Source organism: Camelus bactrianus, chromosome 29 (assembly GCF_048773025.1).
Source record: "Camelus bactrianus isolate YW-2024 breed Bactrian camel chromosome 29, ASM4877302v1, whole genome shotgun sequence".
Taxonomy (NCBI): domain Eukaryota; kingdom Metazoa; phylum Chordata; class Mammalia; order Artiodactyla; family Camelidae; genus Camelus; species Camelus bactrianus.
Window position 1 is genome coordinate 21,644,782 of NC_133567.1, and position 20,334 is coordinate 21,665,115.

At 36.8% G+C, this 20,334-nt stretch overlaps 1 protein-coding gene across 2 annotated transcripts in view; it reads left to right on the top strand.

Moving 5' to 3' along the window:
• The window catches only part of RALYL (RALY RNA binding protein like), a 584,866-nt gene that overhangs the window by 51,909 nt on the left and 512,623 nt on the right, over window positions 1-20,334 (top strand). The window lies entirely within an intron of this gene.

Here is a 20,334-nt window from a genome sequence, read left to right on the forward strand (position 1 = left end):
TCATGAGGATGGGCCTCCAGGAGATTATGGCCAGCTCCAAGCAGGATGTGTTGGTGGCATGGACTAAAGAGCTGGCCTTGGAGGAGGAGGGACCTGGATGGATGCTTTTCAACATCACTGAGGAGAAGAATTTACCAGTTCTTACAGAAAAAAGACTGATCTTCCACTAGTATTATTTTCTAATTGTCATCAGTTATCCATAAAGGTTGACAGTACAGGCTTTGGAGTGAAACTGACTGTGTTCAGTTCTTAGCTCTACCACTTATTAGCTGCATGAACCTAGGTAATCTGGCCTTCAGATCCCTCATCTATAAAATAAGCATCAGAGAAGTATTTGTTTTATAGGGTTTGTGAGATTGTCAGAATGGTGATGGCAATTTGTGGAAGGTCACCACAGGCAAAATATACAAGCTTCTGGAACTTAAGGAGGTTTACAAGAACCTAACTGGGGGGCAGTGGTTGTGCTAAGCAGGAGTCGTTCCCCCTCATCCCCATTAGAGGAGCAGGTGTCCCGGGGCCTCACCAGACCAGAAGGCTGCTGATGCAATGGGTATTTCTCAGTGTTTTCTTGGGCATTCTTACGTGATGCCTTAAACCCTTTCGGCTGCTTGCTCATTAGGTATGTGTAACTAATGCTGAGTTTCCTCAAGGTTAGAACACCTGATGCATTGTCCCTTAGCAGGTCAAGGATTTAAGCCCGAAGTTGATTCCTGCAGCTTTGTGCAATGATTTAATGACGTAATTGTGTAAAACACTTGGCCCAAACCTAGAAGATTGTAAAATACGATAGAAGGCAGACATTAATTATTAGTGAATTGTTAAACAAATCTGTGGTTTCATTTTGGTTATTTTGAATTCTGTTCTAAAATTTTTTTCCAAAAAAAAAAAATTCTCATTATTTTCCAAGGACCTGGAATAAAGTATCCCTTCAAGTGTAATAATCCAGACATGTCTCAGCAAAGTGAACCAGCTCGCCATCTGCTCACAGTTCTGGTTTTTAAGCAGGGATAACAGTGAAAACATTCTGCCAGAGTTTCAGTTATGCAAATAAAATGAAACAGTGGGACCCAGGCTATCCTGGCTTTGCCTTAATTTATAACTCTTAAAAAAAAACGCCCAAATAGAAACAAGCTCTCTACGCATTATTATGTCAAATGAACACATTTTAAAACAGCTCTTTGTCAAAAGAAAAGTTGCAAAATATAAACAATTTTATGCTTAGTAGTACTGAACTGATAAATCACAACCATATCAATGGTAACAATAATAATCATTAATAAGGTACCTGTGGCTTTATTCCTTCCTTATTAATGTGCTTAAGGGATACCTTTATGTACCTACGAGAAAAAAAAAAGTAGGATCACCAATTTATATGCTAGGTAGTAAACATGTCTAACCGGACAAGTTTGGTTGGGTACATTAGGCTGTCACAAGACCTCTCTGAAGGATAGTCATGAAGAAATTGGCCAGGTCCAGTCTTACAGCTTGAGGAATGATTCAGGGGCTCATGGGAGTAATTAAAAGTAAAGATTAGTCAGTAATGGCCCTACACAGCAGCTGCATCTCAAGTCTGGACCAAATACTCTGCTGATAGGCTACCAATGCCATGCCTTTCCCGGGACATAACACCTGATCCATCCCTCTTAATACACCTGGGAGCTCCTGGGTGTCAGAATTCGGGCATCATTAATGATTATTCTAATATTGCAATTTTGCCATTTTACTTACACTTAATAAAACTTCTTTCCTAATCTTCTGTGCCTCTCGTTGGATATATTCTTACCTCTCAACCAGTATCACTGTCCTTAAAAATGTATGTGTGTAGCCTCATGTTACTTTATTTACTATTGAATGAAAAGAGGTGTTAACATGCCTGGCATTTGCATGGTAACTGACTGGGTGAGATAGATTCTGACTGCCTGTTGTTGAGCCCTCTTGGATGCTGTTACAGTACCTTTGGGTCTTAAATTAGAAAAGTTATTTATGTATAAATGACCTAGCCATACTTTTGGGGTCTTGTATTTGTGTGCTTATTATGGGTCCCTTGAATTAAGAAATCTCTCACCCACTTTCTGACTAGGATGAAATAGAGTTTATTGCTGGATAATTTAAAGCAGTATGTCTTCCTCTGACATCACTGAGATGGAAAAGCATATGTCTCTCTGTTTTTCATCGTTCCATCCATTCCTACTGCCAACTCCCTTTTCCAAGATGCAGCACACCATTGCCCAATTCACATTGTGTTTTGGGAATTAATATCCCTCAATGGATGAAAATATTTTCATTCTTCTGTAAAGAGAGTGGTCAGTGTATCCTGATTTGCCAAGGATTACCTGGGTTTTAGCCCTGCAAGTCATGCACGCATCCTGGGGACATTCATAGTTCTGGGTAAACTGGAGTGGTTTCTGGGTGTGTCTATGAGAGCTTTTCCGGATTAGCATTTGAATTGGGGAACTAAGCAAAGCAGGTGGCCCTCCCTAATGTGGGTGCACATCCTTCAACCCACTGAGAACCCAAATAGGACAAAAAGGCAGAGGAAGGGCCAATTCACCCCCTCTATTTGAGCTGGAATTCCATCTCCTCCTGTCTTTGATTATCAGTCCTTCCTGGTTCTTAGACCTTCAGACTCAAATTGGGACTTACACGATTGGCCCCACTGGTTCTCAGGCCTTTGGGTTTGGACTGAATTATACCACTAGTTTTCTTGGATCTCCAGTTTGTAAATGGCAGATGTGGGATTTCTCATCCTCTATAATTGTGTGAGCCAATTCCTGTAATAAAGTTATATATGTATGTTTCTCTGGAGAACCCTGACTAATGCAGTCCCCTCAGCTGGCTGATCTAGAATATTCTGTGGATTTTCAGGTCCTATGATCAGTGAAGTCCTTGTACCTTGGATATGGGGACATGCCTTGGGGGAAAGGATGGGTGAATTCCCCTTTAACTGAGTCTAGCCTAAGTATTCTTCCTGAGGGCTCCAGCTGCCTTTGCTTTTAGAAATGTATCCTGAGTTCTCGAATATCAGAACTGTGGGAATTCTACAGTGTGTGTGTGTGTGTGTGTGTGTGTGTGTGTGTGTGTGTGTGTGTGTGTGTGTGTGTGTGTTAAATGAAATGAAAAAGGTACGTCAACTTTGTATCACAAAATGATGCCTTCTTAAGCTGAAAGTCTTAATTATTTTTAAAACTTAATTCAAGAAGTCCTTAATGAATAGCTTTTGTGTAAGGTAATGTACCAGAATGTATAGGACATAAAACTTTAGACACAGACCTTGCCTTCATTGAATTTCCCTTGTAGTATGAAAGCATTGCCAAGCCTAGATTATTAGACTGCAAAGCCTTGGATGTCATGTAAACATAATTTAAAAGTGCTGAAAAAAGACCATTTCTGGTTGGTGGGGATCAATGGAAGAATGATTTGACATCATGTTAAAAGGTAAGTTGAATTTAGATAAACAGCATTGGGAGGAGTATATGAAAACCTGTAGAAAAAAAAAAATACATGGGAGTGGGTAAGTTCAGAGTCTATTTGAAAATTCAGAAGAAGCTGGGTTTAACTGATGCTCCAGGTCATTGATGGGGGTTAGTGCAGGTTATTCTGCAAAGTTCTGTTAGGGCATTTGGGTGGAGAGCTTTGCGATTCAGACAGGAGTTTAACTTTTTTTATAGAGAAGTTTTTCCTTACTTATACTGCTATCCATAGAATATTGCCTAACAGTAAGACTCAATAAAATATTTGTCTAGAATGAAGTAATAAAAATATAATTGTAACCGCACACCTGAACTCACCTGAAATGGCTCCTTGTGTGCTTCAGTGCACTCATGTGGATTTTTTTTTTTCAGAAAGTTCACTTAAATTTTTCAAAACCAGTTTTATGGAAATGGATGAATGAATGTGATACTGCATATAATTTCACTGTAGACTAAATTAGAAGATTTTTTTCCCTTTTGTAACCAGGAGCATAAGTAAAGATACCACTTAACAAAATTATTATCATTATTAGTAAGGTTTCATTTAAAAATATTTTGGAAGACGTGGACTGACTATCATGAAATAGCCAGGGTCACAGCAAAAGGAACAATTTGCCACAATTATCCAGGTCCTCCAAAGGCCAGAGCTGCAAAGGGGACGTCTGATTACTGGTGAAGGGTGTAATTATCTTCGAGGTGGAGGAGGTGTAAATGGCTTGTTTGCCAACATCTGTCAGCTGTTTCATGTGCCACATTTCTGGTCTAGTGTTTAACCTTAATACAAAGTCCTCAAATGTTCTAGGCAAGAATGGAGTGAACGTGCAAAAATATATGCAGGTTTTTTTTCTGAACATATGTTCTTCTACAAAGAACATTTCTAATTTCTGAAAAGGATTTTTTTTTTTTATTTGCCAGTAGAAACCTGTGTTTGGACAGTTTTCACTCATCAGGGTGTTTTTTTAAATCGAACATCTGGTAAAAGGTTTTCTGTGTAGTAATGGGAGGGACTTACATTAAAAGACCTTCCCTGACATAAAACAGTTCTGAATTTTGTGCTTGCTGTCCTCAGGTCCTTAAGAGTGATCTGGTCTCTATTTGATGTCCCCATTGTGTCTACATCTGTATATAAAAAAAAATAGGATCTTTATGCAGCTGTGGTGGAGAAAGTGAACTGGACTTGGGTAACTTACAGAAAGTTATCAGAATCAGGGAAGTGCTATTTATTGAGTATGTAACTTTCAATGAGGGATTTAACGTCTCTCTGTGTATTTCAGTTCACTTTTCTCATTCCAAGGGCCTTGTGTGGATTACTCATTCCATTCTCACACAACTCTAGGACGTAGGTACCAGAGCAGCCATACCCACTTTCTAAGTTAGGAAACTCAAGTACAATGACGTTAAGTGATTTATTGAGGTGGACAGCAGGTAAGTGTGGAACTGAACCAGGCTTCTGTCCCCTGAGCCATAACTTTACCCGCTTTCCTCTGCACCTAACAAATACTGTTGTAGGTTTCTTTTGAGGCATAACAGATAATATCTGAACAAAGTGTGTTTTATTCAATTGTTTTTGATTCTGAATATAAACTTATGGGAAGTAGAGATTTTAAAAAGGTTTACTTTTTGACAACATTTTTTATTCTTGATAAAATAAAACTTGCTGGGAAAAAGACCGTGTGAACAGGGTGACCAGTAAAGGTAATTGGAAAACATTCACGTGGCTGGTAGATCCCCACTTGTACCCTGAATTACTTTATGGGCATTAGGTCACAGATTATTGATTCTTAGAATTATGGTGGAAAACTTACGCAGGATTTCATTGTTTTTGCCTGCTTAAATTCCAATTACCCAAGGCTATGCCTGGAGTTGAAGGGTCATACTTAGAGCAATGACATTTGGAAGAAATGAAGACCCACTTAATTATTTAATGGAGACTGCAAAATGCCAAGTGTAGCCATAAAATGCTAAAAGTTCACAGGAGGCAAATCTTTTGGTATTATAAATTTTCATCAACATCTTCATGGTGATACTAACATATGCCTTCTAATACCAGGTCAGAAATTACATCATGCTTGATTTGTGGTCAATTGTTGGCTAAGGAGGGAAGACTCCAGGGCAGTAGGCAACAGACTCACATCATACCCAGAGCATCTTTTCTCCATTTGATTCTATAAGTTTTCCCAACAGGATAGATATGTTTCCTGAATTTGCATTGGCTTGATTTTTCCCAGCAAGGATTTTAAATGGGGTGAAGTGTTTGTTAAGGATATGGGCTTGTGGATATTTTAACCTAATTTATATTTTAGGGACCAGGCTGTTTTGTGAAAAAAAAAAATGAGTCATTATTTCTAGATGAGACTATACGGATGAAGCTGTCTTTAAGCAAGTTGGATAGTAACACGGGAAAAGCAGGTTTAGAGGATATGTGGACATTACTCGGAGTTTTGGAACATTGGGTTTAGAGTCCTTGTGGGGTATCTGCATGAAAATTCTAGAAGATAGCTAGACATCCAGTATTGGAACTTAGACGATAACTCGTGACTTTGGACACCAACTTGAGAATTACCAGCTTATTTTGTGCCTGAAGAATGGAAACTGAGGTAGCCACACACAGATTCTCTGTAGAGTAGTGGAGTCATGGCCATTGAATTTGCTTATGACCCTCTTCTATTATCTTCTTTTTTTCCATCAATAATTTAGATTAGCCCACAGAAAGTAGGTGAGCTTCTTAGGATGTCAGATACCATAGAAATGAATGACACAAGTACTTGATGAAGTCACATTCAGTTATTTTCATTTGATTGGAATCACTGTCTGAAAACAAAATAAAAATTTAGAGGAATACATATGATGTTGTATGTTTAAGTTGAAATATTAAACACGGCTCTACAGAAAGGACAGCAAAGTGAGTCTTTTCAAAGGCTTAGTCTGAAGTTGGATGGGATGTTCTTTTGCACACAAGTGACTCTCCTCCTTTTCCTCCCCACTCCCACCCAGACAAACTGCTGTCCTGGGTGGTATCAGTCATCAAAGGGCCTTCTCTTATTTGTCTAGAACAAATTAATGAGTTTATTAGTTTATTGCTTATGTTTCTTCTCTGCCTTATTCTTTTTCAGATCTGTAAGACATTCAGAAAAGAATGATGCCAGTTTTGTTAGGCAGTTATTTAGATAGAAATGAGCGCTGTGGAGACGAAGGAGGAGGGAGCAGTCCAGAAGATAGCACCGCGCCTGTGCTCAGGATAAGGGGCTTCAAAGAGTTTTATTTTCTCTAAATGAGTGCCAACAAAGAAGCCGGTTAGAATCGAACAGAGAGTAGGAGAGAAGGACCCGACTTAACCTAACCCAGTGCTCATTATAATGTAATTAGCCATTGTGGTTGGGCCCCCCCCATAGGTGTCTCTGTGTGATTATGGATAAGAGCATGTGCAAAAGAGATGGGCGTGCCTGAGCGCTCAAGGGACATGAGCTGTCAATCAATCATAAGACCCACCTAAGCCAGGATATAAGACAGGAGAAACAAAGGAGCGGTGCCATTTTCCCCTCTTGGTTTGGACTGCCTTCAATTCTTGAAGGTGTACTATACTAACTTTTTCTCTATTAATAAAGTTTTCTGTTTATATCACGCCTGCAGTCTCCAATTTAAATTCTTTTCTTTGGGTAAAAAGAAAAGAACTGAGGTTTTTTTTTTTTTTTTTTTTTTACCCTCCTCACAGTAACAATTTGACTGGGTGATGCATGGATCTGTAAATTAGGTACCGTGAAGTTAATGTAAACATTGTAGAAGAAATTTTTACACAGGTGATATTAAGAACTTATTAGCTGCCTGCAAATAAATGAATGGCTGTTAGTGTTTATGCTTTCCCACAAATTTATTCACCTTTCAAGACTCAATTCTAGAAACACCTAGAGGACCTGCCAGATGGTCCCAGATGGATGGAACACTCTCTCTTTTGTGTTCTCTTTATGCCTCTGCCCTATCCTGATAGTTTCAGCACGTACTGTGTTGAAGCCCATTAATTTACTGACATGGGTCCTTCTCTTCACTAGCCGGGCATGGACGTGAGAATACAGACCTCCTCTTAGTAACGTGTTATTCATGCATCTGTAGCCCCAGTCTTAGTTCAGTTCCTGACAGTATACGTTTGTATTGAATTGATCTGGGGGTAGAGTAGAAACATTCTTCCTTGCTCTGGAGGAAAGAAATAGGGCCAAGGGGGCAGAAGTGCCAAGGACACAGATTATTTAAGTTCATTGCTAACAATTAGAGCTGTCTGAAAAATGAAATGACCTGCCTTTACAATGTAGGTTAAGCTCAAGGTGAATGATCATGCAGAGGAGACATTGCACTGCCTGACTTCTAAATTCCCTTCCCACTCCTGTATTCTCTGCCTTACATTTTTCTCATGTGTCATTAACTATCCTCTTGGGTCATCCTCAAAAGTACCTTCATATATATTATCTCATTTATTTGAGCAAATTTCCTGTGATGTATGTAGGGATGGGTATTATCATTCTAATTGTTCAGTAAAATGAGGCATAAAGAAGTTAAGCAACTTGAACAGGGATACTCCGTCAGCATTAAATTTGAGACCAGAATATCATCTCCCTCATGGTAGGTTAGCATTCTTTTGTTAGCTGAAATGGTCTGATTTGGACATTCAGGGTACAAATGCATTCAGATATTCATTAAGAAATGTTTTTGTCCTGTTTATGCTTTTATATATACTTTTTAAAAAATGATCAAACCATCGCTTGTCATTTTCATGATACTTTTAATTATCATATTTTTTGATTGTTCTGAACAGTGAGAACAACAGAACAGCATATATATAAAACAGTGGCCAAGAGGAAAGAGTGGTAACATGCCAGTGACATGTTTCAGAAGTCTGGGTGTGTGGGAGGAGTCTGACTGTGTGAGCACACACCCTGCATCCCATGTCAGGACACCCATGGGTGGAGCTGGGCGATCGCAAGCTGGTGGTCAGATTTGACAGAGATATCTGGCTTCACTGTGTTCCCTGGAAAGGCTAGAAATAGACAGCAGTCATTGTGAATTGCATTCAACACCTATTATGCATTTTATTTTATGTTCTGTGTTTCTGCTCTGGTGGCTGTACATGAGAGATTGCACTTAAAGTTAGATATTTCCTGCAGGAAAATTAAGATCATGTGAGGAAGTAAAGTGATCATTTCAGTTACCTACTCTTGCGTGACAAACCACACTAGAACTCAGTGCCTTAATACAGCAGCAATTCTTGTTTCCTCATGTAGTGACTGTTCCTCTGCTGGTCTTAGATGTAATCAGTCTTGAAGCTACGTTCAGCTGGTGGTTGGGCTGGGGTTTTGGCCAGAGCCCCAGATTAGTTCTTCTCCATGTGGCCTGTCCAGATGGCTAGCTTGATGTCTCAGGGCATGGTGGTCCTAGGGTTCTAAGAGAGAAGCAGAAGCTGCCAGTTCTGGGAAGGCCTGGCTCTAAAGTCCAGGAATGTCATTCACGTTTATTATCAGCCACGTTGTGTTGGTTAGAGCAACGCACAGGGCCAGCCCAGGTTAAAGGGGAGGAGAAATTGACTGCACCTCTTGATGGTAGGAACTGTATGTATACAAGGGGTAAGGCAGGTTCTCAGTGGACATAGATGAACGCAGCTTATTACATTGGCCAACCAGGGGAAAAGTGACAGGCAGAGAAGGCAGATGTGAGCTCTGGAATTGCATTGCTCATTTGTCAAGATCACTGAAATAATCCACTGAAAACTATATGAATGATGCTTCTCTCTATGTTGATTAAAAGCCCTAACAATCCTGATTTTCTTAGGGTAAATCAGTTTGCTGTTAAAGTCTGTTGTTACAATTATGCTTTTCCAATCTGTCTAGTTATTTTTTTTATTTTTTAAACTTTTTTTATTGAGTTATAGTCATTTTACAATGTTGTGTCAAATTCCAGTGTAGAGCACAATTTTTCAGTTATACATAAACATACATATATACATTGCCACATTTTTTTCACTGTGAGCTACCACAAATCTTATATATATTTCCCTGTGCTATGTCTAGTTATTTTTGTCATTTTGAGGTGAGATAAACATTTTCTGAAATATAGCAGATGGTAAGTTGGGGATTGTACATTTCTTTCATCCATAAATTGATTATTTAACTATTTGTGCTGCCTTAATTATGTTTGAATATGATCAACCCCATCCACTTTTTTGTAACTATAGTAAACTGTTTCCAAATATTCATTTATTATAATGTATTACCTAGTTTTTGATTGATTACTGAATTTTATTTGGCTAGAATTGGATTAATTTTTAAATAATTAAAAAATCAAATTATTTAATACATATCTGATTTGTTTGTAAGTTATCTCAGCAAAATCCTGAGTTATATTTGCTTTCTTTTAGCACTTATTGATTAATATATAATAAAAGTTCAATTTTCTCTATATACTATTTTGAAATCAGAAAATATGGCTCTATAATATTAGTCTAAAATGTTTGGGCATGTCTTCATTAATTCTAGCAGGATTTATTCATTTTGTAGACATGTGATGTTTGAAAATTTCATTTTCAACATACATTTATTGTTTTTATTTATGACATAGCCTGAAAATAGCCATCTTAGTGAATTTAAGATGTATAAATTGCTTTTTCAAGTTCACTGTATCAATTCAGGTTTTTATAAGTTTAAAAATAAAATTCATATGTGTTCATGAATTAATTGCCAGGCAATAGACTTAACATAATAAAACCCTTGACAGGAGATTTTGTCTTATCACTTACTCAACTCAAAGCTTTATTTTTCAAAATAGTTTTTTTATCACTAAAAATCTTATCATGTATTCACGGCAATAAAGTCAGCTCTTCTCTGTTGATAGAAATTTGCATGATACCAGTGACTCTAGGATTCATGGTTCCAGATCAGAAGTTTTTGATAAGGTTTTCTGTTTGTAGATGTTATTAATTTCAGCATACAAGCCTAGTATTCTGATTTAACATTTCATTCTGGCAACTGTGTTCTTCCACCAGCGGGAAAATATAGTGCCCCTGTTTTTATTACAGCTTTTATATGCACAAGGATGTTTGTTCTGAATCACACTGGAGACTCAAAGTAACATTTCTAGTTTACTTATGAGCTAAGAGTATTTACAGATCTAAACTGAAAACAGACCATTTTTCAATGTGATTATCAAAATGTTTATAGTTTCTTTTTCTGGTGACACCAAATAATAAATATGGAACAAAGTCCGAGTCTGTTTCCTGAGCATTTCTGTAAATAAAAAGTAAACACACTGTCTATGATTTATTGGCTTTTATAATTCTTTTTATATAAAATGAAAGATAAAGCATGTAAGTATAATTTAATAAATTGTCTTATCCTGTTCTGTCAAAATAACTTTCATGAATTATTGTCTATAGATTTTTGAATTGAGAAAGAGAAAAAAAATTCTCAGTGTTTAGATGAATTGTGTAGAATGTTCTGGAACCACAGTTTTCCAACTTATTGGTGATTTTTAATGGTTGATGAAATCGATTGTAGGTTAAATTCAGCATTTTTAAAAGAGTAGAACAGAATTGAATGAACTACATTAGAATAGAAGATAGGCCTGTAGTAAAGAGTAGATGTTTTGTGTAAACTTTGTTTCAGTTTTAATACATTTATACGTAGTTGGTCACAGTATAAAATATGCCTCTAGCTGAGGGTCATGGTCAAATCAGTTTAAAGCCACCTGTCTAGATGCAACTTTATTTAATTCTTCAATAACAAATTTACACCTCACTATTGAACCAAATTTGATGTCTCCAACTGTATTTTGATGAACCTCAGATTACTTTGAAGATAAGCTATTGTTAGAAAAAGTATGAAATTTTGGTCTTACAAGTTTTAATTAAATATTGGCCTCTTGTAATAAATGCTTGTCCTTAATATTGAAGTCTGTGACTCCTCTGTTGTTTACCTCAGAGTTTTCAGGTTATACTTCATCACCATAGATCAAGGGTCAGTCATTCTTGAAGTATTTTGACAGGAAACTTTCTACTGATAGGAGTAAAGGTATAGATTTACAGAGCATAAACAGCTGTAATGTTAAGAAATATTAGGGTTCCATTAATTTTATGTAATCAGGATCTGATAAGATACTTTCAAAATGAAATGATGGATAGTAAATAATGCCAATTCTTCCATTCTGGATGCCATTTAAGCCACTAGTTTATGCTTCAGTGTTTGTAATTGTTAACCAAAGATTAATATATTTTTGGTATTGAAGGCTTTTTTATCTTTAGTAATTGGTCATGCATGTATTTTAATGTTTGTGTCTAGGTTTAGCATTCTGCTAAAGATGTAAGTCTTATTTCATTTTAATTGAGACAAAACATAAGATCCTAAAGTACATGAGTTCCTTGACGTCAATAATGATGTATTTTCACATTGATAACTGTTACACCTTCAGGAGTTCATTTAACAAAACCTCAGTAAGCATTGTTGAGTGAAGGGCTGAGTGGATGAATTAATTTAAACAATGTGGGGAAAACTGTGCCATTGCTCATGAGTTTAACATGCTCATAGAAAAGGATGAAATAATATGAGCTCAAGTTGCTTGTAAAAGGTTTTAAAGGAGACTGGGATACAGCTGAATTTTAAAAGACTGAAAGAGATGGGTTCTAGACTGGGGAGACTGCATGAGCAAAATGACTATAATGAACCAGCTGTGTTTGTAAAGCCTGCTCCTCCTACTTCTTTTATTTTTCCAAAGGAAAACAACTTTCTTTGATATATAGGTGGTTGTGGTAAACAAAGTAATGGAATGGCACCTTAAGGTTGTCTCCATACCTATCTTCAGAACCTACGAATGTTTCCTTATACACAAAAGGACTTTGTAGATGGTGTTAACGGTATGGACCTTAAGTTGAGGAAATGATTCTGGACCATCCAGGGAGAAGGATGCACAATGATGAGTAAGTCTCTCTTTCTGTTCCACAGTGTCTTAGGTTTGAGGACCTCAGTTGTTTATCAGCCAGTTCCTGGCCCAGGCAGCTGATAATACCTCTGTGGTCGGTTTGAATACGTCCCCCTCTTTTTCCTAGTTAACCAGTCTTGAAATTTGGCACTCACAGCCTTCTCCCCACTAACACAGATTTTTTTTTTATTAAGACCAAATCTTGCAGTCTTTGAGTACCTCCAGTTCTCATATCCATCCCCCTTTTTTTTTTTTTTTCTCCATTTGTAATCCTGGCCTGATCATCTCTTGATTTGTCTGCCCCATGAGCCTCCTTTTTCTCATTGGTTCCATCTAGGCTCACCTTGGTATGACCCCACAATAATCTTTTAAAACTCCTTTTGATCTTGTTGCTGCCTGAGTCAAAAACTTTCAGTGGCTCCTTGATGTTTATAGGCACCTCGGTAGTATAATTTTCAGGGGACTTGCCAACCTAGTTTCAACTTCCATTTATCATGCCTCATATCCCGTTATATTTCTACAGGAATCATCTTCACCAACCAAGTTGGCTCACTCAAAATCCCCTAAATAGACCTGTTGGTTTTTTGCCATTGCGATTTTTGCCCGGCTCATTCTTCACACCTTCAGCGTACTCCCTGGGCCATTTTGCCTGTTCAAACCTAGTCCTCTTTTGTTTTGTGTCTCTCAAACTAGGAAATGCTTTGCCTCTGGAATAGATTATGATCTTATTCCCTTAATAACAATGACAAGGAAACTTCTGAGCTCCAAGAGAATGAAGTCAATGGTATTTATATCTCTTTCCCTCCCTATCAAATGCAGTGTCAGATGATAGTAAGATTTTTTTCCAGGATCACTTTTACCTTTAGTCACGAAGGTGGAAATCTGCAAATATCAAACTATTCTAGACTTCAAAGCTGGGTCGGACAGATCAGGCCAGCCAGCTGGCAAGGGGTGTTTTGACCCTTTGTTTTTCATTACTTTCCCTGGGACAGAGATTGAGAGTTCCTGGCGAAATCAAATTACAGCCTCAGCAGGTAAATGCCAATCCTCTCAACTGGTGTGAGAAACAGAGGGTTACCTCTCTCCCTAATCAGTATTCAGGGACTTACACTGAGAAGGAGTCTAAACACGGGGCCGTAAGCAGCAGATGTGGTCATCATTCACTCTGAGAGCAGGTCTGCCAGAATCTTACAGGACAGGGCAGAGTGATCTTGCTTGGCAGTCTTGACAAAGGAAAATGATCATAATCTATTCTTTGCATCTTTCACATCAAAAAGGAAGATTGTTTCATTGTAATCTATGAGTTTTAGGACTCACCTGATTATTTTCCTGAGATTCCCTAGAAATATCTAGCTCTAATTCTAAATCCTTTTAGCTCCATTGCCTAAAATGTACTAAATCCTGCACTCTGACAGTACTTCAAGCATACATGGACGATTAATCCCGGAGTGGCCGATGCCACTGCTCTTTCTTTGTTGTTGTGCCTCCAAAGATGCCCCCCCCCTAGAGCTTTCATTCAAATAATACGTACTGAGCATTTACTGTGAGTCAGGCGCTCTTATGGTCACCCACATCTTGGGTATTACATCCTTTTTCTCATCTCTAGAATTCCACTTAAAAATATTTGTTAGCAAGAAGGCAGACCCAAAAAACTGCTTCCTAAAACATTACTTGCTTGTTTCTTGAAGGTTCACTGCTGTCTTTGCACTGACTACAGAATATCTTATAATATATCTGATTGGACCAAAATCATTCAGGGTTTAGGCTCAACAATGGAGACGTGTTTTCCAGTAGGATTTACATAAGCTCCATCACCGCAGTTGATATCAGAGTAGAGAGAATCCAAGACCTTTGACTATACCAGATTCTGTATCAGGAGTAGGCTATTCTGTTGCTGATTTTATTTTCCCAAAGGCTTGTTGCCATGAGTATCCATGTTTACCGCTGTCCAACCTGCTCCATTTTTCAGGTCATTAAAAAAAAATGGATAATACACAGAATGGTTTCAAGGGAGGGTTAGAGGGAGAAATTCTGTGAGGATCCCTGAGAATAACTTAAACAATTCGTGGCAGCTGTCAACTGTGGGGCTAATCCTAAGTGACATGAAGCTTGCAGAAGTAGGGTACATCTTTTTTAGCAAATGCTTCAGGAGAAGGGGATCCAAAGAGACAGATACAGTGAGGGGTTCTTCAGATAGCTGTTGTCATGAACTGATGACAACATTTCATTTATTTATAGACACTATTTAGAAGGCCATCAGTTTTCTGTCCCTTTCAGCCATACCCATTCATGGACAAGTCATCATCACTTCCATGAGAGGAGTCACTCTTAAGAGCAACCTGCAGTCTAGTATATAATGTATAAACTATGTGCATCTCTCATATACAGCACATACAACTGCATACTACAAAACCAAGCTCCAAAGAAAAAAATAGGAAATTCAAGATGGAGGAAGTAACATGAGAACCCAGAGGCAGAGCAGTAAGCAGAGGAGCTGCTTTTTCCCAGGGGGTGTCAGTTCAGTACCCAGAGGGGGAAAGGAGATGTGGCCTGGGCTCACATGAGGCGGGGACCTACAATTTAGAGTCTTTCATAAAACTGGCACATACTCCTTCTCCCTGGTCCCAGTAAAAGGACGATGCAAAAACTCTCCCCTCTGACCAAAGAATTTCTGAAGGTCATTTCTTCAGACTATGAGTAGAAAAATGGGATACTATGGGAGATTCAATCCCCAGTTGGGTGGTGCATGCATGTGGAATCTGACTTAAAATCGTGCAGGCTGTGAAGATCCCAAAGTGAAACTCCTGAAACCTCCTGGGAATAGTAGAAGCAAACATGAGCCTCCTTGCAGGGATGTTTCCATAGTCTCAGGGTAGCAGACTGTCATCAAAAGACAGAGAAAAGGTAAATGTGAAAAAAAATAAACATTTTCAAACAATGGAAGAGTGTTCATCCAAAAGACTTTGACTGAAGGAGCCACTAAAGGTTGTACTTCAGTGCAAAGGAAATTGAAGTCAGAAAGAATTTCTTACAAGTCCACAATAAAAAGACAAAGAACCCAACTTAAAAAGGAGTAGAGGATCAGGATAGACATTTCTCCAAAGAAGATAGACCAATGGACAATAGTCATGTGAAAATTTGCTCAGCATCACTAGCCATTAGGGATACGCAGGCTAAAGTCACAGTGAAATAGCATTTCACACCCAATAGGATGGCTGTAATCCGAAAGACTGAAAACAGTTAAGTTTTGGTGAAGATGTAGAGAATATAGAACCCTTATATGCTGTGGGTGGGAATGTGAAATGGCAACCATTTTGGAAGACCGTTTGGTATGTTCCTCAGGACGTGGAACACGTACAGTTAACCACGTGCCCTGCATCTTCGCCCCAAGGTATATGCAGATGAGAACTGAAAATATATGCTCACATGAAGCCTTGTGTGTGAATGCTCACAGCAACATTATTCATAATAGCTAAAGATGGAACAACTCAAATGCCCATCAACTGATGGATAAATAAAATGTAAAGCTCTACAATGTCATGTCACTTACAATAAAAAAAGGAGTGAAGTGCGGATACATGCTGCAACATGGTTGAACCTTGAAATCATCATACTAAGTGAAAGAAGCCAATCACATAACCACATATGATATGATCCCACTTATGTGAAATGTCCAGAATAGGCAAATCCAGAGAGAGAAAGTAGGTCATTGGTGTCCAGGGACTGTGGGGAGAGGACAATGGAGACTGACTGCTAATAAAGATTGGGTTTTTTTTGGGAGGGGGATGAACATATCTTAGACACAATTCTGTTGTGTTGAGTTGTTGCAAAAAAAAAAAAAATCTACGACCCCATGTTTAACATATAGGTTTAAAAACTAGTGTTTTTCAGGGAATTGTTGAGGGATACACTTGGCCTAAAGTAAAATAAAATCCAGTAAAATGAAATTAAGAATAAGGGAAACAGTAATAATAAATGCATTATTCTGTAGTTTATTATATTACTTGTAGTTTTCCTTTCTATGTTTATTTCACTAAACCATGAGAATATCCACTTTACAAATTAAGAAAAACTATGTTCTTACAGTATAGCCACAATTTTCAGTTTTAATTGTAAGTGAAAATGCAGAACAGAGACCACCTTAGGATTCTTCCCTTCTGCTGAGATGGTTGCTTTTTTCAGTCCATTCCATCCAAGCAGTTTGTACAACGAGTATTTATTGCTAGCTGTCATGTGCTGCAGCCTTCTGCAGTAAGAGTGAAGCCTGGATGGGTCATTTGTGGTCTCATATCTTAATGACTTTTCCCTATTTTTGTTGACATCTAAATTCCTCTAAGGCAAGGGAAACATATTGTTTAACAAGGAGGGTGAAAAAACCTTGTATATTATGCACTAATCTGTTAACATATATAGTCAAATTAAAAATGTTTTAAAAAGTCATTATAACAGTCTCATTACTGCATATACTAAATCCAGAAGATGAAAGATGACTAAAGAATTAGCACTGAGTATAAATGGTGGAATTGCACAGCATTTACAAACATAGTCAACTTCTGGTGTTGCTGCTTTTCAGGTGATTGCTATGAGCTTGTAACATTGTTTTTCTAAAGGTTTTCGCATTTTCAGGAGCAAGACCACTTATTTTACACTGTAGGAATTATATAATTAATATGAAAAAGAATGACTCCACTGCATAGTGAGAGTAGAAATGTCTTGGTGAATACAGATAAATTAAAAACTAATTAATTTGAAATTTATGGTTGTTGGCCACCTCTGCCATGACACGTTGGATGCTTTTAGTAAGCAACTACAGTATTCAACAGAAGTCTTAGTGGGAGTGATTGACAAATGTAGGGATGTAGGTCTCTGGCCAAGAATACAGATGGAGCCAGAAGTGGCTTTTTTTCTTTAGTCATTATTTAATGATCGTATCTTATAAAATGTATAATTTACTTGTTGTCAGAATTAAGATTACTTGTTTGGTTTTCTGTTCTTTTAGTTTCAATTCCAATATCTAACTTAAGTTCTTCAGGAGTTATAAATGACATGTTGTCTATGACAGGAATATGTAGCCTTATCAAGTTTAATTAATAGTTCAGACTGACAAGCAGTGGCTGATTAATACCAAAGTGATTTCAGTAATATAATATTTAATGTGTATCAAAAATTCTAATTATTATTTTAAGAAAGATCAACTCTGAGTGTTTGTAATTTAATCCTATATTTATGGTCAGTAGCTTTTCCTATTTTTATAAATATTTATTGGGAAAAATGGGTGTTAATATTTGTCAAATCACAGAAATAACTATTCAAATATATTATGGGAAAATCAAAGAAAATTATAATGTAAAGATTAATTGAAGCACATTTTTTGATCATTGATATCTTAAAATTATATTACAAATGTTTATCTTGAGCATTTCCAAGTTTTTAAGGGTGAGAATGCAAGTAAACTAGTTTTTAGTTGTATACTTTTAATGTTAGAATGCCTCAGTTGTAGCAAACATATCTGATCATTATTCACACTAATAGTGTTGTGGAAAGAAGAACAGAGTCAGCCATTATCATTTATGTGAGTCACATTACATAAAGGCAGGGCAGAATATCACCTGTAAAGGCTGAACCATGAGAGCCCAGTTCTTAGCAAGTCAGAAGAGCAAAACGGTCTTTGATGCCTGCAGGTACCAAGACCTCCTCTAAAATTTGCCTTGTGACCAAGTGCAGGAGAGTAGAGAACTGGTCACTCTCTGGGAAGGAAGCTCATTATAAAATAACAGATTCCAAAGATGCTTGTGAAAAGTGTCGGATGATTCATGTAAGACAAAAGCAAAGATAGATTTGAATAGAGGTTAGGATTTCAAATTTTGAAGGTAGATGTTAACATTTGAAAACATTAAATTTCAAGAGAAGAAAAGGGAGGATATTAAGTTGAAGAAATATAAAGAATTTTGTTTATCCCAACTCCGTCCAAGGATTGCAACATCAGGAACTTTTTGGCTTGAGTTCTCAACTGACTACTTCACGTGAAGTTCATCTATACGTGTGTGTGTATCATTTTCAAATATCTTTCTATAAAATATTATGAAAATTACATAATTATCAGTATAATTATTAATAATACAATATAATTATCTAGTATAATTGCTAATTATATAAAATGTTATGTAATTCTAATTCTAATTCTATAATATAATTCTAATTATAGAATTAGAATTAATAGTATGCATACTTATATAAATATTGTATAATTATTACATATTATATAAACATGTTATAAATATATTATATAAATATAATAGATATTTATATAAATGTTATAAAATATTATTATGCAGTATACTGGCCTAAAGATGACACTGTAACACTATGTATATTGTTTATGTAGAATGTCTCATTCCACATTTTTGTTCTTACTTATCAGTATTTAAAATAGAGAAGTAGAAGAAATTCCCTGCACATTTCTTAAAGTTTTGAAGATAGCAAATTAAACATATTTAAAATTTAAAAGTAATTTTTACTGACTGAATCTAACAAATTACAGTGACTAGATTAACTTAGAGGTAGAGCAGGGGATCTCATGGGAGGCCAGTGTGAGCACAATCTTATAGAGCTGAATTCTTCTCAGACTCTGCCATAAGTTAACAATATGATTAGGGGGTATTATCTCTTCTTTCTTCATTACAGCTTTCCTTACACACAATTTTTCAAAATTGCATAGATTTTTTGGTAACGTTATAAGAAAACGATTTTTGTCATAGACCTCACATGATTAAATGCCTTTAGTTTTGTCTTTGGTGTGCTTGTATTTGTGTTGAAACTGTTGTGTCTTTCTATTCAAATTTTTATAGCAGCTAGGTCAGAGATTACATGCACACACACATACACACACACACACACACGCATAAAAGGACAAACCCCAATTCAGAAATAGCATTAAAATTCAGTAAGAATCCCATTCACAATAGCATTTAAAAGACGTAAATGTAAAAACTAAAATTCTGAAACTTTTAAAAGAAAAAAAATAGGAGAGAATCCTTGTGACCTAGGGATTAGGCAAAGATTTATCAATGTGACAAAAAAAAGCATAAAAACTAAAAAATAATAAATTTATCAAAATTAAAAATGTTTGCTCTTCAAAATGCAACCTAAAAAAATAAGAAAACAACCTAGAGAGTGGAAGAAAACATTTTTAAAACAGGTATCTGATCTGGTTTGAAGCAGGTTTCAAAACAGATATCCAAAAAAGGGCTTGTATTCCAAATTATGTAAAAGAACTTGAAAAAAAAAGATTAAATTTTTAGAGCAGTTTTAGATTCTTGTAGTACAATTGAGAGGGAGGTAGAGAGATTTCCCAAATGCGCCTACCCCACACTTGCATAACTTCTTCCATTATCAACATCATTCATCAGAATGGTGTGTATATATATATATTTTAACCAAGGATGAACCTACATTGGCACATCATAATCACCCCAAGTCCATAGTTGACTGTAGAGTTTACTCTTGGTGGTGTACATTCTATGGGTCTGGACAAATGTATTATGACACATATCCACCATTATAATATCATCCAGAGTATGTCACTGCCCCAGTAAACCTCTGTACTCAGCCTGTTCATCTCCCCCACTCCCCCCAACCCATGACAAAATTGATTTTTTTATTGTCTTCATAGTTTTGCCTTTTCCAGAATGTCAAATGGTCAGAATCATACAATATGTAATCTTTTCAGACTGGCTCCTTTTATTTAGTACCATGAATTTAAGTTTCCTCCATCTCTTTTCATTTCTTTTTAGGACTGAATACTATTCCATTGTCTGGATGAACCACAATTTATTCACTTACTGAAGGGCATCTTCATTGCCTCTAAGTTTTGGCAAGTACGAACAAAGTACATTTGTGAGGACATAAGTTT